Raw genomic sequence first — 24,845 nt, 5'->3', positions numbered from 1 at the left:
TCCAAAACCTCCCTAGCAAATAGGAATTGCCAAAGTAGGTTTAGACCCTGGACTCAAGAGTGGTTCCTACTTTTAGAGTATGTTGTAACCCAAACAAAATTGGGGGTGGGGAAATCTGTAAGCTTAGGAAGAAATAAGAAACAGTTGTGGTGTTGGAGAGGACTCTTGAGAGTCCCTTGGACAGCAAGGAGATTCAACCAGTCCATCCTAAAGGAAATCAGTCCTGAATATTCACTGGAAGGACTAATGCCGAAGCTAAAGCTCCATTACATTGGCCACCTGATGGGAAGAGCTGACTCTTTAGAAAAGACCCTGATGCTGGGAAAGATTGAAGGCAGGAGGAGAAGGGGACAAGAGAGGATAAGATGGTTGGATAGCATCACTGACTCAAAGGACATGAGTTTGAGTAATCTCTGGGAGTTGGTGATGGACAGGGAGCCCTGGGGTGCTGCAATCCATGGGGTCACAAAGAGTCAGACACAATTGAGCAACTGAACTGAACTGAATGGTGTTTGATACAAGCACTGTGTTCAAGGCATCCTTCTGGTCCTATATAGAATATAAAAATGAGTTAGGCAATAACAGGTTACGGGCCCAGATACGGGTCAGATACACAGATACTAGGAGCTGGACTGCCACAATTCAACATGGCTCTTTTACTTACTACCTATCTGACAGTAGAGGAGTCACCCACAAACCTCCCAGCTTCAGCTTCCTCAACTGTAAATGGGGCTAATAATAATACTGACCTTAAAGGATTGCTGTGAGCATAAAATGAGGTGACATGACAAAGTGCTCAGCACAGAGTATAGCATTCAATAAGTAAATAGACAAGGTCAGCTACTACTACTACTATTTGTCTATTTTTCATGGTAAGCCTATATATTTATTACAGACTTGGTGGGTGCCCTTCAAGGTTCAGTTCAGTTCAGTTCAGTCGCTCAGTCGTATCCGACTCTTTGCAACCCCATGAATTGCAGCACGCCAAGCCTCTCTGTCCATCACCAACTCCCGGAGTCTACCCAAACCCATATCCATCGAGTCAGTGATGCCATCCAACCATCTCATCCTCTGTCATCCCCTTCTCCTCCTGCCCCTAATCCTACCCAGCATTAGAGTCTTTTCCAATGAGTCAACTCTTTGCATGACATGGCCAAAGTATTGGAGTTTCAGCTTCAACATCAGTCCTTCCAATCAACACTCAGGATTGATCTCCTTTAGGATGGATTGATTGGATCTCCTTGCAGTCCAAGGGACTCTCAAGAGTCTTCTCCAACACCACAGTTCAAAAGCATCAATTCTACTGCGCTCAGCTTTCTTCACCGTCCAACTCTCACATCCATACATGACCACTGGAAAAACCATAGCCTTGACTAGATGGACTTTTGTTGGCAAAGTAATGTCTCTGCTTTTAAATATGCTATCTAGGTTGGCCACAATCTTCCTTCCAAGGAGTAAGAGTCTTTTAATTTCATGGCTGCAATAACCATCAGCAGTGATTTTGGAGCCCAAAAAATAAAGTCTGACACTGTTTCCACTGTTTCCCCATCTATTTCCCATGAAGTGATGGGACTAGATGCCATGATCTTAGTTTTCTGAACGTTGAGCTTTAAGCCAACTTTTTCACTCTTCTCTTTCACTTTCATCAAGAAGCTCTTTAGTTCTTCTTCACTTTCTGCCATAAGGGTGGTGTCATCCGCATATCTGAGGTTATTGATATTTCTCCCGGCAATCTTGGTTCCAGCTTGTGTTTCTTCCAGCCCAGTGTTTCTCATGATGTACTCTGTATATAAGTTAAATAAGCAGGGTGACAATATACAGCCTTGATGTACTCCTTTTCCTATTTGGAACCAGTCTGTTGTTCCATGTCCAGTTCTAACTGTTGCTTCCTGACCTGCATACAGGTTTCTCAAGAGACAGGTCAGATGGTCTGGTATTCCCATGTCTTTCAGAATTTTCCACAGTTTATTGTGTGGGACCCAAATAAGAAGTGACCTCTGCTCTCCCAAATCTCACCTTTCCCTGACTCCAAGCCCACTCCTCAGGTTAACCATTCTTCACAGTTTGATATCTATTCATGTATGTGGATACTACCCCCTTATTTATTTTTATTAAAATGCTATCATAGTATCATTTATCATTTGATAAATATTTAAAAACATTTACTATATACCATGGATAGTTCTAAGAGCTTGAAATGCAAGTGAATGGGACAGATTCTTCAGAAGCATGGTTTGTTCACAGTAAACAGTCATCTACTCAGTCTTCTTGAAGAACTACCTCTTTCTTATTTTTTTAATATTTATTTATTTGGATGCACTGGGTCTTAGTCGTGGTATGCATGATCTGTTAGTTTTGGCATGTGGGATCTAGTTCCCTTACCAGGAATCAAACCCAGGCCCCCTGCATTGGGAGCATGGAGTCTTAACCATTGGACCACCAGGGTAGTCTCCCTCTTTCTTATTAATATCTTTCTGCTATCCCATTGGATGATTCCACCTGTGTTTAACTATTCTCTTTTTAACAGACATTATAATTCTACCTTTCTACCATTAATTTCATACAAGATTTTTATGAACTTCCTTTAAATCTATCCCTCAAACACACATAGGATCTCCTGTTGGCTAGCTTTCTGAAGCAGCTTGCTATATCATAATTTTTCCCTTTTCTCAACACTTGGCACAGTGTTTTACAGCAAAGGGTGTTTCAACAGCATTTACTCAATAATCAGTCTCCACAACCATCCCTACCTGCTTAACCATCCCTTGAACTTTCTGCATGACTTTTTTTTTATGTTTCAATGAGACTGAATTCTTGCATTGAAACAAATAAAAATGTAAAACCCTAATTCTGTTTTGTAGGATTTAAGTTATAATTCACTGCAATTCATTAAAAGGCTGCTTGGGGCTTTCTACCAACAACTTGGCATTTTTAATATGTTCTCATTATAAATTTTTTAAAACATTGTGTTTTTAAGGAACAAATTTTCAAACTGGCTTTTGAAAGTGTCCCCAGAGAACTGCTGTGGATTGCTACTGACGTGAAGAAAACCAAACATTTACTGTGTGGAATTATCATCTGCGTATCCACAGGAGCCCTTCCCGGAGGCTGTCTGGGGACCAGAGCCCCCAAATTGCATTTATGCTATGTGACGAACAGCAGGGAAGATGTCTAGTTTTGTGTCTTGCTCGTCTGATGTGGATGCCAATAAGTGACAAAAGAGCACAAATGGTCTGTTTGTGTTAAGTGGAAATCAATGTGGGCTATCATTTATTAAAGTACTTGTTAAATGTGCACTTTTTTGCATATGTGTTATTTAATAATGAAGGGTAACAGAACTTCAAAGGCTTGCACCCATGTAAAATTGCATGTAGTATCAGTCAATGATGGCTATGAAGAGGCAAAAAATGTCATAGTTCAGTAATTTGTGAACTTGGAGGATGAGAGCAAATTGTCCATATTTGAGAATGAAGAAACTAGCAACAAAGGTTTGGGTGAATAAAAGTTCAAACGTATGTGAGTGTATAAAAGTTCAAACATATGATGAACATTCATTCATCAAAACGAACCTGAATGGCTTAGAGCATTTTTTCAAACCTTTTTGAGTGCAACCCACAATAAGAAATACATTTTATATCACTACCTCATGCATACACATATGTACATGCCACACACGTGACAAATGTAAGTTTCATAAAATAATACCCTTACTACATGGTATTTTCCATCTTATTCCATCCATCTCAGTTTTCAATGAAGTTTCTGACTCACTGAACTGATTTCAGGACTGACTGATTGAAGGTTCAGGGCTGACTGATTGAAGCAGCCATCCACTAAAACTAGGGGGAAAAGCCAACTTCACGAAAGTTGGAAAACTCAGGCACATAATTGTCACATATCAAGTTTTAGAGTCACAAAGATCTTGGTTTTAGTCCTAGCTCTATCACTAGTCTATCACTTGGGAAAGATGCTTAAGTTTCATAAGCCTCAGTTTATCCATCTGTGAAATGGGGATAAAAATAGTATCGATGATATGATAGGCTCTCAAATGATAGCTACCATCACCAATGTCAGGGAGATGATGATAATGTTGATGGACTCACTCAGCTTGTGTGAACATAAGCTGAGAGAGCAAGCCCTACCAAATGAATGAATCTTCTACAGTTGTATCATTCTATTTACAAATTACACAGGGACCCAAATAAAGGTTTTCTAGAAAAAGAATGAGAGTGTTTTCCAAGGCCTAAAAGGCACAGTTTATAACATAATCCTAAGACAAGTACATACGCAGGTATGTTCATAGCAGCACTATTCACAATAGCCAAAAGGTGGAAACAGCATAAATGACCCTCAACAGATTAATGACAAATACACAATGGAACATAATTCAGTCACAAAAAGAAATAAAGTACTGAAACATGCTACAACATGGATGACCCTGCAAACCATGCTGAGAGAAAGATGGCAAACAGAAGTCACATACTATATGATCTCATTTATATGAAATATCCAGAATATAAAAAGCCATACAGACAAAACACAGATTGATAGCGGCCAGAAGTTGAGGGGAGGAAGGAGAGGGAGAAAATGCTTAATTGGTAGGTAGTTTTACTTGGAAGTGATGAAACTGTTTAACTAGACAGAGGCAAGAGTTGTACAACGGTATGAATGTACTTGATGCCATTGAATTGTTTGCTTTACAATGGTTGATTTTATAATATGTGACTTCCACCTCAATTTTCTTAAGTGAGAATGCCTAACACATAGGAAGAAACCTAATAATTATTAGTAAATTTTATTACCCGTTCTCTCTATATAAATATATTGTTACATTGTTATTCTTAAAAGATGGATACAATCCAGAGGCATTAAGTCTGTCTTAGTAACATTCTGACTAAAAAGAAATTCACCGATTCTCCTCAAGAGACAGAAAGAGAAGACAGCATCTAAAGAAAGCAATGTAATTAATACACACAAAACTCCCACCAGAGCCACACAAATAGATGGAAGATGGAGCAACCAGCCAAACCTGAATGCAAAAACATGGCACAAACCTGAAGGAAGAAAGTGATATTCATAAATATTTTTAAAAAGCGAACTTACTTATTTAATCTGGAGATGAAGTCTGTAATGGGGAGACTCCTCTCACAAGACCAACAAGCTTGAAGAGAAAGAGAGAGGGATTGAGGGGAAAACACATTTTTTAGATTTTTTTCTTATTGAGATATTTTTGAGATACAACATTTTGTAAGCTTAAGGAATGGAATATATTGATGTGATACATTTATATTGCATTATAATTATCATTGTAGCATAAAGTAATACCTCTATCAAGTCACATAATTATCAAGTCCTATAGTACTGGGAACAATTAAGATCTAGTCTCTTGGTAAGTTTAATTTTTTTGTTCATAGAAGAGTTTTGTATCTATAATCACTGTACTGCATATTAGATCTAATCTATTAGCTGCATACAATAAAAAATTAATAGGAGCAAAGTAACACTCTGCATTTAGGTGTCCTAAAACATCTATAATTTGGCGTTTTTTAAAAGGTATAAAATCAGACTTAGGAGCTAAATATTAAAAAAAAAGAAGATGCGGGATTTCAATTAAATAACTGCTGTGTGGCTGCTTAAAAAAAAAAGCAGAGATTTCACTGATAGAAGTACAGTGCTCATATCCACAGCAGGGAAGTTAACAGTCCCCCTATAAACCCTACACCGAGTATCACACTATAAGAGAGGCACTGATCCACGATAGTACATTCACAATAGAATACACGTTTGGTTGGCAAATGGCCTAGGAAAATATTTCAACAAAAACTGGAGGGATATCATCTAAGGGAGAGAAAGCAAAGAGAAATACAATACAAAGAAGCTTGAGAGTCACATTCTAAATGAACAAATGTGAAAAAACTTTCAGTGAAAATTATCTATTGAAAAAATCCTCATAAACAACAAGGATTTATTGTACAGCACAAGGAACTTTATCTTCCCTGGTGCCTCAGACGGTAAAGAATCTGCCTCCAATTCAGGAAGCGAGGTTTGATCCCTGGGTCGGGAATTCCCCTGGACAAGGGAATGGCAACTCATTCCAGTATTTTCACCTGGAAAATTCCATATCTTGTAATAAACTATAACGGAAAAGGATTGACAAAAAATATAGAGAGATGTATACATATATATATGTGTAACCAAATCATTTCACTGTATACCTGAAATGAACACAATGTTGTAAGTCAACTATACTTCAACTTTTAAAAATCCTCCAAACCAACTACAGAATACATACATATACATATATGTATATGTATATGTATGTATTCTTTTGTTTATACACACTGAAGTTTGAAAACCTCAGAGGGAACAAGTGAAAGGAAAGCATCAATGCAACTGAATAGACTTCAAATCTTGAGGATAGTTTATCAACTCCTAGAAGTTGAACGGAGAAGGCAGTGGCACCCCACTCCAGTACTCTTGCCTGGAAAATCCCGTGGACGGAGGAGCCTGGTAGGCTGCAGTCCATGGGGTCGTGAAGAGTCGGACACGACTGAGCGACTTCACTTCACTTTTCACTTTCCTGCACTGGAGAAGGAAATGGCAACCCACTCCAGTGTTCTTGCCTAGAGAGTCCCAGGGTCGGCGGAGCCTGATGGGCTGCCGTCTATGGGGTTGCACAGAGTCGGACACAACTGAAGCGAATTAGCAGCAGCAGCAGCAGAAGTTGAATGGGAGGTTGTATTAGTTTCCTAGGGCTGTTGTAACAAAATACTACAGACAAGGGGGCTTAAAACAACAGAAATATATTTCCTCCACAATTCTACACAGTTGCTAGACATCTGAAATGAAAGTGTCAGCAGGACCACACTCTCTCTGAGACTTCAGATAGACTCCTTCCTTGCATTTCCGTAGTTTCTTAAAGGGGCATCAAACCTTGGTGTTCCTTGGCCTTGGAAAAAATTAATAAACAGAAACCACGATTAAATAGTCAGAAGACCAGAAGGGGGAGCTCCCATTACCTCTAATAATAGCGTAGCGCAACGGGAAGTAGACCAACCTCCTCTTTTCTCCTGGCAACAACTCAACTAATGAAAAGTCATGGACTCTTTGTTTACTACAGCCTTCCCAACTTCCTTTTACCCCTCTATTAACTGTCCCTCCTTTGCTGTGATGAGACTTGCATATGGCTTGCCATGGCTGCAGACCCCAAACTGCAATTCTTTCCTGATTCTGAATAAACTCATTTTTGCTGGAAAAGTAACTGGCAGTCTATTTATTTCAGGTCAACAGCCTGCAGCTGCATCACTCAAATCTCTGCCTCTGCTGTCATGTGACATTTTCCCAGTGTGTCTCTGTCTTCACATGGCACTTTCCTTTTCTTCTAAGGACACTGTCTTATCGGATTAAGGCCTATCCTAATAATTTCATCTTAACTTGACTGTATCTGCAAAGGTCTATTTCCAAATAAGGTCACATTTATAAGTACCTGGAATTAATTCAACCCATGACAGAGAGTTCTAAATTAAATTTGCACACAGCACAATATTAGGTTTTATAGCAAGCCCCTACTACATCAATAGATGTTACAGATATGTTTGTTGATGTGATAATTAATGTTTGCTAGACTTCCATCTAAATTTTCCTATTCAAACCTACATCCATACTATATGAAATTCTGAAAACTTTGGAAAGTTTTAGGAAGGAACTTGGCCAGCTGCTTTCCATCTCTCTAAACTGACGTTCTTCTATGTTGACCGGACTAATCACCTTTACTTTCCTGCCTTCAGGCATCATTCTAGGGAGGTCAGGTTCTAAAGCCTTCACGTAAGTACATTCAGGTGAGATGGGACTGTCTTGGCCTCACTAGTTAATAGCCACAGGCCTCAGTCACCTCATATATAAAATGGAAAAAAATAATATACCCCCATATAAGGTCATTATGCATAAGTGAGGTATTAAAAATACCTGTGAAAAGTACACTAAGAACTAATGCTGGCCTCTTGCAAATGCCTAACAAATGGCAGCTATGTTCATTGTTATTATCTAAACAAGCTCTATTGTGTGAAAAGAGAGTTAGTGAATTCTACAGTGATTTTAAGTGAATTCTTACAATAGTAAGTAAGCAATTACAGGGCTCCATAAGTGGTCTGGTCTGCTTTGCACAACAGAGTTCCCCATTCATAGATATGTGTAAACAGAGGCTGTGCCCATCTTGTCAGAGATGTCACAGGATGTTTGCTCTCATCTGAACATATAGGGATAACACCTCCCTCACAGTTATTGTAAAGATTAAGGAAATCATAAAGGAAAAATGTGTGACCCAGTGGTTGAAATATAGCCAGGTGTTCAAGGGGCGGTATTACTATTGTAATCATGTCTGTTACTAGGTCATTGTTAGAGAAGATTCTTGCCCAGAACAGAAAAATCGATCAGAAGTCTCCCTTCCAACTCTCAGCTGACAGTTTTCCAAGAAGACCTATTACTGAGCATATTTTCTAGTTTATTTAATATCTGCCTTGTGAATAAAGAAATAAAGTCTAGGGGTCTAAGGGCTAAGATTTTGAGGCCTCTTAAAAGTACTTATTCTGAGATATTCATGACAGCATTATTTATAAAACATTAAGACTAAGAAATAACTAAAACACAAAAATTAGAGAACTGGATTTAAAAAAGAAAAAAAAAAAAGGATCAGTACATGACTAAGAACACAGGCTCTGGAGTCAGCCAGCCAGGTTTGCAGCTCCACTCAGCCTAGGACAAGTTAAACTCTCTCACCACAGCTTCCTGTTATTCAGAGGATTAACAATGCTGTGATATATATATATTTTTTTTTAAATCAAGTCATAAAGTAATATGAATAAAATGATTGTTTTGTAAAATGTGTGTGTTTATACATGTAATTGTGGCATATATGTGTGTACAAATCTGTATACATGTGGGTGATTATAATGTGTGCACATTTGTATACACACATGAATGTGGGCAAGTATGTATATAGCAAAGAACTTTTACCAAAGAGTCCAGAGTGTCTCTTTCTCAGCAAGGCCATGTAGGATTTGATCTGGGGAAACTTAACACCCTCTCCTCAACTTTCCCTTCTGTAAAATGTGCATGAGAGTAGGAACTACCTTCTCAGGTTATGAGTGAAGTTTAAGCATGTCAATGTGTATAAAATGCTTAGAACAATATCTTGCACTGTTTTTACTATTATTTGTAGGTAGTAAAATCAAGGATAATTTTTGCAGTCCCCTTTACTCCTTCCTTATTGTCTGAAAATTTTTTGATAGTAACTTCCTAGTTGGTAAAAAAAAAAAATGAAAAAAATTTTTTTTATTTTAGCAAAATAACTAAAGGAAGAAAGGGGAAAATAAAGAGAAAAGAAAGGGAGAGGGAAAGGAGGGAGAAAAGAAGGGAAGGAGGGAGGGAAGGCTTGCCCTTTAGTGCTAATTCCAGTTTCCCCTACAGCTGAACTCTTCATTGGATCATTTTAATTGCTATTATTTGAATAAGACTTGAGGGGATTCTTTTCCCTGGAAAATTAAAAATTATTTTGTAATGCAAATTGTCTTTCTCTGGTATATTTGTCCTATAATTGGGAAATTGGACATTTCTTAAAGGCAACGCAAGCATGAGTGCCCATTCAGATAAAGGTCATCTTTTCTCTTTTCCTAATTGTAATTTTGATCATTTTTAAACATACAAAAGTTGAAAGGAGAGTACAATAAACACCTCTATAGCCACCACTTGATTTCAACGAAGATTAACATTTTGTCATATTTGTTTTCCCTCTCTCTCAACACAGACATACATACACAGATTGATATAGATAGAAAGATAGATTTTTTTTTTCTGAACCAATTAATTTGCAGACATCATCCCACTTTGCCTCCAAACACCTCAGCGTGACTCACTTAAGAATAAGAACATTCTCTTCAATAACTACAACAGTGTTAGGTAAGAGAAATTACATTCTTACATCAGTAAACATTGCCATACTACTATTTATTCATCCCACTAATATTTATTGAGGACTTACTATCAACCAGTCAAAGACCTATAGTGATGAACAAAAATATGACCACTGCTCATGGAGTGAGAGACATTTAAATATTGTCATCCAGACCACTATATAATTACTAATGTGGTGTCATAAAGGAAAGTGTCACACCATATATACTTCAAATTTACTTCGGATTATCTACAAAATAATAACTATGACTAACACTGGTTGCAGTATTAATTAGGAGATTTCCATTTATGACAGAAATCCAACTGAAACTAGCTTAAGAGAAAAAAGGAATTCATCAGTTCACCCTAGGCACACCCAGAAGCAGAAACTTAAATGATTACTCCCTTCGAATTTCCAGACCCCATCCTCTTCCTCCATGTCAATTTAATTGTCAGCCAGCCTCTCTCAATGGGGCAAAAGAGATGATAGTTATCAGACCCTTACAGAAGACTTGCTTTGCCCAATTTAGATCATGTGCTCTTTCCAAACCAATCCTTCAGGCCAAAGGAATGAGTGCTCCCATTGGTCAGGCTGGGTCCTATACCCATCCATTGTGCCTGGGGGACTGGTAGGATTGATGACATCCAAACTCTAAAGAGGGCTTCCCAGGTGATGCTAGTGGTAAAGAACCCACCTGCCAATGCAAGAGATGTAAGACACTCGGGTTCGATCCCTAGAACAGGAAGATCCCCTGGAGGAGGGCACAGGCAAGCCACTCCATATTCTTGCCTGGAGAATTCCATGAACAGAGGAGCCTGGCAGGCTACAGTCCATAGGGTCACACAGAGCTGGACATGACTGGAGCAACTTAGCATGCAGTGCACATGCAAACTCTCAAAGAATGGTCCTCATACCAGAATAAGAGGTGTTGGATGATCAAAAGCCATCTGGCCACTCCATGGTGGTGTCTGAAATTATGCCTCTTCTCAAAGCCTTCATAATAGAGTGCACACTCCAAACCAAATCAGGCAGGTAGAGATAGAAGGCAAAGGCTTCCAGCTTTAAGCTTGGTCTATGCCTTAACAGGCCAAGTCCACCAGAGGTCAGGGCAGAGCACAAAGCAGGAATGGTCCAGGAGCGGGCTCTTCAACTCGGCTCAAATCAGCGACTCACAACCAGGTCCCTTTGAACACCGAGACTGTAACCACCAGAAACAAAATCAAGGCTGCAGCAAAAGACCAGATTTCCTTCAGAACTGGCTTTCTAAGGGACAGATGTTGACTGGAGCAGAGGCAGACAGGAGAGAAGTGATTTCTAAAACATTCTCTTCTGCAGCGGCACATTATGCTGAAGAAACACAGCTACCAGGGCCTCAGAATCATGCAAAATGAAATGCAAAATATATCAGGACAAAATCGACCAGAAAAGCTGAATTCTGGGTCTCTACTCCTGCCTGCCTCTCTCCACTTGCCTTCCATCACACTTCTGCCCGCTCACTATGTGTCACACTGATTGACTTTTTGTAGTTCAATCATACCAAGCTCGTTTCCACTTCAGAGCCTTTGCCCTTGTGGTACCCTCTGCTCGGAGAGTCCTTTTCCTAGATCTTTGCTTATCAGGCTCCCTTCCTGTCAAGGAAATCTCATGTGAAACATTAGTACTCATCTAAAGTGATGTCCCACCCAGTAGCACTAACACATCATTGTATTTATTTCCTTCAAATCATTTCTCACCCTCTCAACATATCTGTTAATTTGTTGCTTCCCCACCTCACAATAAAGCACAGCAAACTCAGGGACTTTGTTTTGCAGTTTATCCAGCACCAGGAACAGTGCCTCCTCAGAGAACAAAAGCCTCAGAGAACATTTGATGAATGAACAAACTAATTAATGAGCCCCAGTGAACCACATATAAAATGACATGGCTAGATTATACAATATTAGCAATGGCTACCATACATATAGTTGACTTTTTTTTTTTTAGCCCTAACAAGATTTCAAATATTCTCAGGACCACAAATATCCAAAATGATGTTTCTCTTGCCAAAATTCCTCACTTGGCCATTTATTTGTATGGCTCAGTTCAGAACCTTTCAAAATAACTTTTTGCTGCATAAATATTTATTCAAGTAAAAGTTCACCTAAAAGCTCTGTATGAAAAACAATTGAAAAAAATGTGTATTAGCCCAATAAAAAAAAAAACCTCCAACAAACTTCAGAAACAGGAATCATAAAGACCATCATCAATGACTACAAGGTTAACTGAGTCAAATGGAAGACATTTCTCTTGCAGAAGTATTCTAGCTAATAAATGAAAGTATGATAAATTTAGTATTCTGCTACTTGTCATGATTTAATGGATCTCAACAATGAGCATGGAAGTCTTCTAATTAACATTACAAAATGAGAGGCCATCAGCTTCCTGAAAAAGGAACACATCACCACCCATTTCACCAGAAAGTGAAGTCGCTCAGTCGTGTCCGACTCTTTGCGACCCCATGGACTGTAGCCCACCAGGATCCTCAGCCCATGGGATTTTCCAGGCAAGAATACTGGAGTGGGTTTCCATTTCCTTCTCCAGGGGATCTTCCTGACCCAGGGATTGAACCCGGGTCTCCTGTATTGTAGGCAGATGCTTTACCGTCTGAGCTACCAGGGAAGCCCTCTCACCAAAAAGATTACTTCTAAATCTGATCAACCTTAAGATTTTAACTATCAATTTACAGAAAGTACAGAGGAACATGCTAATGTACACAACAGGAATACAATCAGGAAAACCCAAAAAGTAGTAAATTAACAACATGAATTGCTCAAAAATAAATAACAAGGTGGGGACAGGGAGAAAGGAGATGGAGTTAGATTGAAAGAAGCTTAAATTCGTATCAACCAATCAAAATATATGAAGAATTTTTGGATTCTGACCTAGGCATATAATCTGAAAAACAAAAATGTTCAAAATGTTTAAGACAATTTTAGCACTGCATAGATGATGATATTGAGGAATCATTTTTAGAATAGCATTTAAGTTATATTTCTTATAAATAATACTTTTATTTTGTATCTATAAAATAAAAACTGAAAATGAGTAAAATGAAAAAAGGAGTTAATAAAGAGACAAATTAAAAATCCTCACATATTTAGACATTTGAAAATATACTGGGCCCAGCCACTATGGAAAACAGTATGGAGATTCCTTAAAAAATTAGGAGTAAAACCACCATATGACCCAGCAATCACACTCCTAGGCATGTATCCTGAGGAAGCCAAAAGTGAAAAAGGAATATGTATCCCATTGCTCATTGCAGCACTATTTACAATAGCTAGAACATGGAAAAACCTAGATGTCCACTGACAGATGAATGGATAAAGAAGTTGTGGTACATATGCACAATGGAATATCACTCAGTTATAAAAAGGAACACATTTGCATCAGTTCTAATGAGGTGGATGAACCTGGAGCCTATTATACAGAATGAAGTAAGTTAGAAAGAGAAAGGTAAATATCATATGCTAACACATATATATGGAATCTAGAAAAATGGTACTGAAGAATTTATTTGCAGGGCAGCAATGGAGAAACTGAGAAATCTGTATGCAGGCCAAGAAGCAACCATTAGAACTGGACATGGAACAACAGATGGGTTCCAAATCGGGAAAGGAGTACGTCAAGGCTGTATATTGTCACCCTGCTTATTAAACTTATATGCAGAGTATATCATGTGAAATGCCGGGCTGGATGAAGCACAAACCGGAATTAAGATTGCCAGGAGAAATATCAATAACCTCAGATATGCAGATGACACCACCCTTATGGCAGAAAGTGAAGAAGACCTAAAAAGCCTCTTGATGAAAGTGAAAGAGAAGAGTGAAAAAGCTGGCTTAAAACTCAACCTTCAAAAAACTAAGATCATGGCATCCAGTCCCATCACTTCATGGCAAATAGATGGGGAAACAATGGCAACAGTAACAGACTTTATTTGGGGGGGCTCCAAAATCACTGCAGATGGTGATTGCAGCCATGAAATTAAAAGACACTCGCTCTTTGAAAGAAAAGTTACAACCAACCTAGACAGCGTATTAAAAAGCAGAGACATTACTTTGCCAACAAACATTCGTCTATAGTCAAAGTTATGGTTTTTCCAGTAGTCATGTATGGATGTGAGAGTTGAACTATTAAGAAAGCTGAGTGCCAAAGAATTGATGCTTTTGAACTGTGGTGTTGGAGAAGACTCTTGAGAGTCCCTTGGACTGCAAGGAGATCCAACCAGTCAATCCTAAGGGAAACCAGTCCTGAATTTTCATTGGAAGAACTGATGCTGAAGCTGAAACTCCAATACTTTGGCCACCTGATGCAAAGAACTGACTCATTTGAAAAAACCTGATGCTGGGCAAGATTGTGGGCAGGAGAAGGGGACGACAGAGGATGAGATGGTTGAATGGCATCACCGACTCGATGGACATGAGTTTGAGTAAGCTCTGAGAGTTGGTGATGGACAGGGAAGCCTGGCGTGTTGCAGTCCATGGGGTTGCAAAGAGTTGGACACGACTGAGCGACTAAACTGAACTGAATGGAGAAACAGACATATGGAGAATAGACTTATAGACGGGGGAGAGGGGAGGAGAGGGTGAGATATATGGAGAGAGTAAAATGTAAACTTATATTACCATATGTAAAATAGATAGCCAGTGGGAATTTGCTCTATGTCTTAGGAAACTCAAACAGGGGCTCTGTATCAACCTAGAGGAGTGGGATGGGGAGGAAGATGGGAGGGAGGTTCAAAAGGGAGGGGATATATGCATACCTATAGCTGATTCATGTTGAGATTTGACAGAAAACAGCAAAATTCTGTAAAGCAATTATCCTTCAATTTAAAAATAAATAAATTTAATTTAAAAAAAAGAAAATACAGTGGGCCAAAAATTATTACCACTTTTCAAACTAGGAATAAAAAAGCCACTGAAGAATCATACAGGTTTTAATTTCTAACAAGGCAAATAGCTATAATCCACATAAACAAAAAGCTGTTCTGGGTTCTCAATAACTTTTTTAAGTTTAAAATGGCTCTTCTGACATAAAAAAGAGAGAGAGAGAGAGAAAATCACTGTGGATTATCACTAACCATGAAAGGTCCCTTTCTTGCTATGACCTTATAAGAAGCCATTGTTATGGAATTCTAAGAACCAACCTAAGTTCCTTGTTGGCCTACGTTTGTGGTCCTTCTAGCTCAGGAAGCTGGTTTCCAATGACCTGAGGAACATTTGACCAAAGTCAGCTTGTTTTCTCCTTGACATTGTGGGCTTTCTCAGATTTCTATAGACTTTTTTTTTCTTCTTTTTTATTTTTTAATTTTATTTTTTCATTTTTTTCTTCTCTTTTTTTATTTTTTACTTTATGTTTTTCTATTCTATTTTTTCTTTCCCTCATTTTCTTTTTTTACTGATTCTTTTTTTCTTATCTTTTTTAACTTAGTTTTTTACTTTATTTTAGTGTGCCATTATATCTTGATTTCACTATAAAGATCAGTTCATCAGATGATCTTGGGAAGCGATTTTTCTATCCAGGTGTCCTGGACCAATCTCATCAGCTTTTCTCAGGCTTAGGCTGAATTTGGGTCATAAAGATAAAGGACACCTTGCCTTCAAGTCCTGTAATAAATCCAAAATGATGCAGGGCTTCCTCTCATCTCTGCTAAGGATAAGACCCCTGTTGGCAACAACCAGATCTTCAAGACCATCAGCAAGGGTACATTTGCCAAAGTGAAGTTGGCCTGACACATCCTGATTGGGAAGGAGGTAGCTATGAAGATCATTGATAACTCAACAGGATTCCTCCAAACTGCAGGCACTATACTACAAAGTAAAATTCATGAAGGCTTCGAATCACCCCAATACTGTGAGGTTATCTGAATTGATGGAGGCTGAAGATAAGACTTCTTGTCATGGACTATTCTAGTGGAGGAGAGTACCCAGTGGCTCCTGGAAGTTGGCAAGAAAAAGAGATCCAAGTCAAATTCTGGCAGACAGAATCTGCAATACAGTAGACTCAGTAGGCACCAGAAGTTTATCATCCATAGAGACTTAAAAACAAAACCAGCTCCCAGATGCTGGCACAACCACCAAGATGGCAGACCTTGGCTTCCGCATCAAATTCACCTTTAGCAATAAGCTGGATACCCTCTGTGACATTCCCCATTATGTTGCTCTGGAACTCTCTCAGGGCCAAAAGTACAATATAATGGACTTCCTTGGCTGTGTGGAGCTTGGGAGTCATCCTTTATACTGGTCAGTGGATCCTTGCCTTTGAAGAGCAGAACTTCAAGGAAGTATGGTAGGGAGTACTGGGGAAAAAATATGTCATATTTTCTTAGATTAGTGCATGGAATATGAAAACCTGCTCAAGAAATCTTTCACTTTCAATCACAGCAAGAGAGACACTTTACTGTAAATCATGGAGGATCCATGGATGAATATGGGCCATAAAGATGAGGAACTAAAGCTTTATGCAGAGCTACTTTTTGCAGAAGCCATAGAGCTTCTGCAAAGCTTTATGCAGAGTAACTACAGGACCCTGAAGACTGAGCTGATACATCCACAGGTTACACACAGAAAGGTAACCAGGACTCACTGAGGTCAATTGCAAAATGCAACCCAGCACAACCTCCCATGTATCCCTGGGGCCTCCTCCTCCATCCGCAGCATTAGCAGTGATGCTGGGAGCCCAGATAAAGCACATTTCCTTCACAGTTCATTCAAAGGAAATCCCCTATATACTGGGCAGCATATTTGGGCTCAGCAGATTTTTGCCTCAATATGACCCCAGCGTCTCCTTCTGACAATCACCACAGCTAGCACAGGGCTACTGGGGGCTTTTTCAGTAAGTTCTCCCTCAAGTTTATATTAAGATATATTTATTTCAGATTTGCCAAAATGAATCTGCGTGAACCTGCAAAGCAAACACCATATGGAGATGCTCAAAGCTAGAGAGGCCAAACCACACACTGCACTTTATATGGAATTGAAGATCATGAGCTCCACAGAGCCCATTAACACAACATGAAAATTCAGCAAGGTGCTCGACACAAAAAGCTGCCAGTATGAGCTAAACAAGGAACAGTGCTACTGTGTATGCATGGCACCCCAGGGCCAAGAAAGCTTCCTGCAGTGGGAGGCGGAGGTGTGCAAACTCCCATTGTGGTCTATTTAAACACATACCCAGCACCTCCATTGCCTTCAAAAGTATTGCCTCTAAAATAACCAAGGCGCTTAAGCTTTAAAAAGCTGCCAGATTTTTAGGGCAGTGAAACTACTCTATATGATACTCTGAATGGTAAATTCATATCCTTGTACATTCATCTGTCCAGAAACATAAAATGTATAACATTAGGAGTAAATCCTAATGTAAACTATGGACCTTAAGTAATAATGGCATGTCAATGCAAGGTTCATCAGTGGTAACAAATAGTACTACTATGGTCTGGGATGCTGATAGTGGGAGAGGCTATGTGTGTGTGGGAACAGAGGATTTATTAAATTTCTGTATCGTCCTCTCAATTTTGCTGTGAACATAAAACTGTCCTTTAAAAAGGTCTTTTTTTTTTTTTTTTTCCTTTTAAAGACTGCCAGGAATCACCTAGGAGACAAAAGGTGGGTCAACTGGCTCCATCTGCTGGCTTGCTACCAATTTCCGCACCAAAGGCAGTGACAGGACTCGCCTGTTTCTCTTGGGGCACTTATCCCCTTTCCCTCCCCTTCTGGGTCTTCTCTTCCTTATTTCTGACAGCCAGCAATGGTTCTGTAAAATGAAGATAAAAAGACAAAACTCTTCCTCATTCCTCTTTCTTTCTTCTTCCTGTCCTTTCTCCTCCTCCTCCCGCCCTTGTAATTTTGGCCTACACAGCAAAAATTTGCTTACATATATATCAAGGATAATGAAAACTAGGTTTCTCACTGGGAAAAGAGAGTTACAAATATGGAAAAGGTGAAGGCAAGAAAAACCACTGTGGTGCTGGATTGGAATTGGAGGTATTGGTGTGAACTTATGGTTTTAATACAGATATTAAATACCTATATTTTAACATAGCCACCTAGGGGGTTTCCCAGGTGGCTCCAAAGTAAAGACTCCACCTGCCAATGCATCAGACACAAGAGACTCAGTTTCCATCCCTGGGTCGGGAAGATCCCCTGGAGGAGGAAATGGTAACCCACTCCAGTATTCTTGCCTGGGAAATTCCATGAACAGAGAAGCCTGGTGGGCTACAGTTCATGGGGTCACCAAGAGTAGGACACAACCTAGCAACTGAGAGTGCACATAGACAACTGTGTATGTATCCATTATGTCCACTAAGAGAGATTAGGAGTATGACATACCAGTAACAGTGAGTACCCCAAGTGCCCAGATCTTGGTTTCTATATACCATTCTAGATAAAAAGAAATCAAGACTTTAAAGGAAAGCTGGACTCCAGGGTGAAAAATACAAGATAAACCTGCAATATTGGTTAGTTAGGGAGTATGGGGTAGACATGTATACACTGCTGTATCTAAAATGGATAACCAACAAGGACCTACTGTATAGCACATAGAACTCTGCTCAATGTTGTGTGACAGCCTGGATAGGAGGGGGTTTGGAGGAGAATGGATATATGTACATGTGTGGCTGAGTCCCTTTGCTGTTCACCTGAAACTATCACAACATTGTTTGCTAATTGGCTACACCCCAATACAAAATAAAAGTTCAAAAAAAACAAACTACAATATCTTTTTGCTCCAGAAAGTAAGAAAGGGCTCAAAGAATAATGAAAACACACCAAAAAGACACAGAAATATCTATAAATAATCCAGAGTAATCATTTTAAATGGGAAAATCTTGAATCATTCTGTTTAAAATCATGAATGGAATAGGATCCCACTAATACAAGGTCTATTGACATTGTGAAGGTCTGAGCCAGTACCAGAAGATGATAAAGAAAAATTTGAGTTCTAAGAATTGGAAGAAAAATCTATAACTGATTTCATATTATTCAATATATAATTTTTAACTGAAAAAATATTTAGACAGAATTATTAGAATTAATAGAGTATAACAAGTAGTCTGATTATAGAAATATTTTTATGGTGAAAAAAATTTATATTTAGAACTAGCCAGCTTGAATCACTTTTAATGATCCAAATTTGCTGGCAATATTCAAAGCATTATAGTCAGGAGTAAGTATTAGAACATATGCCTTCTCTCCCCATCAGGCCTAACAGAGGTGTCAACCTTGGCTACATCAATGTCAGTGTTTTGGGCTGTATGAAAGGTGGGCAACATGCAGATCAATTTTGTTGTGTTGCGGATGGATGGAAAGCATTGCTTGTTGACTTTCAAAGCCTTTGATTAAGCTTTGGAAGGAGAAGGGGCTTCCTTTACTGTTAGTTCCATCTTCATGAGATTAATATTATTTATGCTGCATTTCTATACATCAGCAATAAACAATTTTTAAATGTAATTTTAAAAATCTACTTATAGTAGTTCAGAGAATACCAAGATGGGAAAACTAAAGACGTGTCAGAACTACAGAAGAAAATACAAAATTTTATTAAGAAGACCTAAGTAAAAATCAGAAATATGTACCATGTTCACTGGTAGAAAGAAATATTGCAGAGGTATCCATTCTCTCCAAATCTATCTACATATTCAGTTCAAAATCTCAACAGGGTTTTACATGAAAGTTGAGGATTCTAAAATGTATATGGAAGAGAAAAGGACTATGGATGGTAGAAGCATCCAAACCAGAGCAAGGCAGAGGACCTGCCCCACAAACTATCAGTAGTATTATGAAGTTATAGTGATTAAGACAGTCATATTGGTACACATTAGATAAATTAACGAGTAGAGTGAAATGGGGTGGGATGGAATGGGATAGAATAGAAGGCTCAGAAACAAACCCACACACTTATGTAACACTGATAAATGACAGAAGTGACACATCACTAAGGAAAGGAGTAACTATTCATTAAATAGAGCTGTAAAAAAAACTACAATCCATGTAGGAAAGGAAGAAACTGGATCTCTGCCTCATACTATATCCAAAAGTCAACTCCAATGTATTCAGGGCATATATAAACAAAAAACTTTTATTTTATTATTTCTTGCTGAAGTATAGTTGATTTATAATGCTGTATTAGTTTTAAGTGCACAGCATAGTGATTCAGGGTTTTTTGCAGATTATATTCACAGGTTATTAAAAGATAATGAATATAACTCCTTATAAAGTGAAGTGAAAGTCACTCAGTCGTGTCTGACTCTTTGCAACCCCATGGACTAGCCCATGGAATTCTCCAGGCCAGAATACTAGAGTGGGTAGCCTTTCCCTTCTCTAGGGGATTTTCCCAAACCAGGAATCAAACCGGGGTCTCCTACATTGCAGGCAGATTCTTTACCAACTGAGCTACCAGGGAAGCCCATGCTATACAGTATATTCTTGTTGTTTATCTAGTTTATGTAAAGCAGTGTATAGTATCTGTTAATCCCAGATGCAATCTATTAATTCCAGAGAGGGAGGAGGGACAAATTAGGAGTACGGAATTAACAAAACTTTTATTTTTAAGTAGAAAACGTTAAGTGATTTTTTTTTAAACTTGAAGTAGGGAATGATTTCTAATCAGGACATAAAAAGCATGAGAAAAAAAAGATTTGTCAATATGACTGTTTAAAGAACTTATTGGTTATCAAAAGACACCTTAAAGTATGTGAAAAAAGTTACAAACTTGAAGCAAATATTCTCAATACATGCAACTAACAAAGAATTAACACTAAGAAAAGCTCCTATACAGCAATTAGTAAAGCACAAACAATTAATTTCAAGGGTTAGCACATTTTTTTTAAAGGATCAGATAATAAATACTTTAGTCTTTGAGGACTATCTGGCTCTGTTACAACTGCTCAGTCATTAGTTTTCAAAAGCAACCACAGAAAACACATAACAATTACTTTTTTTTGGTGTGATGAAAAAATTTAAGATTTACTCTCTCAGCAACTTTCAGGTTTATAATACAGTATTGTTAACAGTCACCATTCTGTATATTAGATAAAGTAGTAGAATCATGTTAACTAACCCTATTGTAATAAATTTTCAATATATACATGTATCAAATAACCATATGCACACCTTAAGCTTAAACAATATTATATATCAATCATATCACAATAAAGCTAGAAAAAATGCATTGGAAATAACAATATTCCAATAAAACTTCAGTTACAAAATGGAGGGCCAGTCCCATGGTCTTAATTTTCCAATATTTCTAATAAACTAATGATTGGGACTGAAATATGAGTTTGTATCATCTTTGCTACATAGTGCATGAATGCATGCATGCTAAGTTGCTTCAGTCATGTCCAACTCTTTGTCACCCCATGGACTATATGTAGCCTACCAGGTTCCTCTGTCCATGGGATTCTCCAGGCAAGAGTCCTGCAGTGGGTTGCCATGCCCTCCTCCAAGGGATCTTCCCAACCCAGGGATCGAACCTGCCTCTCCAGCATCTCCTGCATTGGCAGGTGGGGTGTTTACCCCTAGCCACACTTGAGAAGCCCTTACTATATAATAAAAGGGAAAGTGAACATGAAGTCTCTCAGTCGTGTCCGACTCTTTGCGATCCCATGGACTGTAGCTCACCAGACTTCTCCATCCATGGGATTCTCCAGGCAAGAGTACTGGAGTGGGTTGCCATTTCCTTCTCCAGGGGATCTTCCTGATCCAGAGATCAAACCCGGGTCTCTGGCATTATAGGCAGATGCTTTACCATCTAAGCCACCAGGGAAGTCCTTACTATATAATAAAATACTTTAAAACTTGGTGGCTTAAAGCAGTAAATATTATATACCATGATTTTGTGGATCTACTGGGCAGTTGTTCTGATATAAGGCCAGCTTGGCAAATCTCTATTGTCAATTGGCAGCTTGGCTGGGACTGGAGGTTTTAGGCCATACCCTAGATTGAAGGTTCGTGTCCCCTCAAAATTCATATGCTGAAACCTAATCCCCAGTGTGATGGTACTTGGGGGTGGGGTCTCTAGGGTGACTAGGTCTTGAGGGTAGACCCTCCTGACTGGGATCAATGCCCTTCAAAAAGAAACATTTTCAGGGATAAAACTCCCCTGAATGTCTCCTTTCACATCTACACTTCATTTGACTTCACTTCTAACACCGTTTGTGTGGGGGTTCCACACCAAGCAATTCTGTGACACCAGCCTGGCACCCTAAATTTGACTCAATTCTGATACCATCTAGCTGGAGTAAACATCAGATCCTATGGTTAAAGGGTTCAGTCCCACAAAACTGTACCCTGCCCACCCCCAATCTCATTCAGATGCTAAGCTCAAATTCAGTTGTTACCTGTACTTCCAACAGACTGGCTATAAATTAGAGGTTCCCACATTCCTTGCCTCAAGTTTAATTTGCTAGAGTGGCTCACAGAACTCAGAAAAACAGAGTACTTACTAGGCTACTCGTTTATTGCAAAGGCTATTAAGGATGCAAATGTAGAGCCAAATGAAGAGAGATACATAAGGCGAAGGCCAGAAGGATACCAAGCACAGGTGTTTCTGTCCCCATAGGAATGGGGAGTATACTGCCCTCTGGGCATGTAGGTACACTCTTGTTCATCAACTTGGAGAATCTTTGAGCCTCATCCTTTTGTTACTGAGCCCAGGTTCATTCTGCTCACCACAGGACAGGCCAACAAATTAGGAGCTAAGTTGTTGGAACAAGAATAACAACTTTTATAAGAAAGCTAGCAGACTGAGAAGACGGCAGATTAACATCTGGAAAACCATCTCCCTCAATTCCGGCTCCTCTTATATACAAGAGGGGGAGGGGCGGGGCCACTGTGGTGCTGACCAATGGCTAAGCAGAACCACTAACCGTTGCAGGTTGACAGTTGCTCACTAACGGTCCTTTCTTGGGGGAGGGGCCTGCTGTGGCACCAATCAATGGCTCAGCAGGGCTGCTGTAGCTCAGTGCCTGCCTCACCGCTATTACATCCTGACTAGAAAAATGCGACATCAGAAAGCGGCCGGTCTGAAGAAGCAAGGGCAGCTGTAGCAATGTCCTCCTCCAGCTCTCCATGGGCCTGCAGGTGGCCACGTGGAGGCAACTGACCTGCCCTTTACTGGGATCGCTATCTGAGGCGGCGAGGCAGTGGGCTCAAGCCCACCGCCGTCTTCACTGCTCAGTTCATGACCAATAATGTGGCCCAGGAACTGTGTCCCCGGAGTGGAGCTCCCGCCTGTTCTGACGCGACAGCTGGTGCCAGGGAGGGATGAGGGAAGGGCCCATCACCCTTAGAGTTCAGGCTGGGAAGGTCGCTATTACACTTTTAGATTTTAATAAAGGCTTTGTTACATAGGCACAATTGATTAAATCATTGATGATTGGTGATGGAAATCAATCTCCAGCCTCTCTCCTTTCCCCAGAGGTAGGAGGTGGGAAGGAAGGCTGAAAATTCCAGTCCTCTAACGTTCTAATGCTTCCCTTGGCAACCAGCCCCCATCCTTAAGGGCTATTCAAAAGTAGCCTCATTAACATAAATTCAGGTGTGGCTGAAAAGTGTGTTCACATCACTTAGGAAATTTCAAGGGTCTTAGGAGCTCTGTTCTAACAGAACAAAGATCAAATATATATTTATTACAGATCACAACATCACAAGACCACAAGAGAGCTCCCTTGTTCCTTCCACTGGCTATGTGAGGACATAGCCAGAAGATGACTATGAACCAGGCTCTCACCAGACACTGAATCTGACAACACCTTGATCTTAGACTTGTCAGTCTTCAGGAATGTAAGAAATAAATGTCTTCCACTGGCTATGTGAGGACATAGCCAGAAGATGACTATGAACCAGGCTCTCACCAGACACTGAATCTGACAACACCTTGATCTTAGACTTCTCAGTCTTCAGGAATGTAAGAAATAAATGTCTGTTGTTTATAAAGCCATTCAGTCTCTGGTATTTCATTGTAGCAGCCCAAACAGACTAAAACAGGGTAGTTCACTCACATGTCTGGTGGTTGGCAGAGCACTCAGTGTAGGGGCCTCCTTTGGGCCTCTTGTCTTTTGTCCCATGTGTTTTCATCTTGGAGGAGGCTGATCTGGGTTTTGTCATTGGTGGCAAAAAGGCTCCCAGCAGCGAGAAAAGGGCAAGCCCAAAGCACGAGCAGTTTTCAGGCCTCTGCTTGCATCAGATTTCTTAAAGTTTCTTTGACGAAAATAAGTCACACAGAAAGCCCAGACTGAAGAGTTAAAGAAATAGACTCTACCATCTCTTGATGAGGGCTTCCCTGGTAGCTCAGAAGGTAAAGTGTCTGCCTACAATGCAGGAGACCCGGGTTCGATCCCTGGGTCAGTAAGATCCCCTGGAGAAGGAAATGGCAACCCACTCCAGTATTCTTTCCTGGAAAATCCCACAGACTGAGGATCCTGGTAGGCTACAGTCCATGGGGTCGCAAAGAGTCGGACACGACTGAGCGATTTCACTTATATTTATATCTCTTGATGGAAGGATGAGCAAAGAGGAATGCGATCTGGAATGGTAGGAATTTGCAGCCATTTTACAATCTACCTAACTGTAAACATTTAAATAACATGACGTGAATGCATATTCTAGGTAGTCGGTGACTGTAAACACACAAATTACTAACTTCTCATGTTAGACTTCTCTGATTTCTGATTCCTAAAGGAAAGCTTTTTCACCAATAACAAGTTTACAGAACAACCCACAATTTTGCTTTTCACAAGCTCTCTTGTGCCAACCTCTTCTCCAAATGGATCAACTGAGACATTTCAGTAAACACACTATTTAAATCAAGAGAACAAATGTTTCCTCCCCTTGAACCTCACCTATAGAGACTTACCAGA

General features: G+C 39.5%; 1 protein-coding gene across 33 annotated transcripts in view; it reads right to left on the bottom strand.

Moving 5' to 3' along the window:
* Nucleotides 1-24,845, bottom strand: part of LOC145510122 (uncharacterized) — an 838,825-nt gene that overhangs the window by 707,269 nt on the left and 106,711 nt on the right. For 13 of the 33 annotated variants that reach the window (XR_014056718.1, XR_014056706.1, XR_014056703.1 and 10 more), the window contains exons 1-2: nucleotides 22,431-22,763; nucleotides 5,104-5,161 (exon numbers count right to left, since the gene is read on the bottom strand). The gene's annotated coding sequence lies outside the window, so the exon portion shown is untranslated. Of the gene's footprint in view, nucleotides 1-2,283; nucleotides 5,162-6,787; nucleotides 6,950-11,918; nucleotides 12,418-15,134; nucleotides 16,287-17,578; nucleotides 17,741-22,430; nucleotides 22,764-24,845 lie in introns of those variants that run through there. The other 20 variants (XR_014056698.1, XR_014056705.1, XR_014056704.1 and 17 more) reach the window with 16 other exon arrangements.

This window comes from Giraffa tippelskirchi, chromosome 6 (assembly GCF_054371585.1).
Source record: "Giraffa tippelskirchi isolate mGirTip1 chromosome 6, T2T-mGirTip1v1.2.pri, whole genome shotgun sequence".
In the NCBI taxonomy this organism is placed as follows: domain Eukaryota; kingdom Metazoa; phylum Chordata; class Mammalia; order Artiodactyla; family Giraffidae; genus Giraffa; species Giraffa tippelskirchi.
This window is presented reverse-complemented; position numbering and strand designations above follow the sequence as displayed.